Raw genomic sequence first — 713 nt, 5'->3', positions numbered from 1 at the left:
TAGGATAATTGATCGGCTGTAAATTCCTGACGTTTTAAACCTCCTCTGATACAGTGAAGTTTGTCTGGCTGGCGTCCTTGGTTTTTTCTCCTTCGTGTTAAAGGGGGTTTCCACATTAAAATCCCGTATCCCTTGCTTGTTTTCATTCTTCATCGTGTTTGATTGTGTGTCGTATCTCTAACATATGAAGCTCCACCACTAGTGATCTATGTCTTATCATGCACACTCTACAAGCGCAATCAAGTGCTGCTGAAGCGGAAATCGACCCTCCACCTTCCATCATAAAATATGTCTCCAAAAATAGAGTGAGAAAGGAAAAGGTTGACAGAAATGTGGAAATAGAGATGCTAAATTCATCATATACTATGAACACTTGTGGACATAATTGGTGCCATAAAACCATCTCCATCAACTCTATCTCCATGCAATCTTTGTAGATCGAAGCTCATAACTCGTTATCAATGTTGTCTCTATATATACTGTTGGTTGGCACATTCTGATTTATTGATGGATTATTTGTATTTTAAAGATAATTTAGATAGATAATGTTTTTAAATGGCTAAGCTAGTGCCGCCAACATTCCGAATACAAGATATATTACCGGGGAAGGTCAATGCATTTACATCCATCCTTCCATTAAACAACGATGCATTTACTCAACTTAATATTTATCTTGATAAATGTATTGCATTATTGCTTGTACATCTAGACAT

This window comes from Triticum dicoccoides, chromosome 5A (genome assembly GCF_002162155.2).
Source record: "Triticum dicoccoides isolate Atlit2015 ecotype Zavitan chromosome 5A, WEW_v2.0, whole genome shotgun sequence".
Taxonomy (NCBI): domain Eukaryota; kingdom Viridiplantae; phylum Streptophyta; class Magnoliopsida; order Poales; family Poaceae; genus Triticum; species Triticum dicoccoides.
This window is presented reverse-complemented; position numbering follows the sequence as displayed.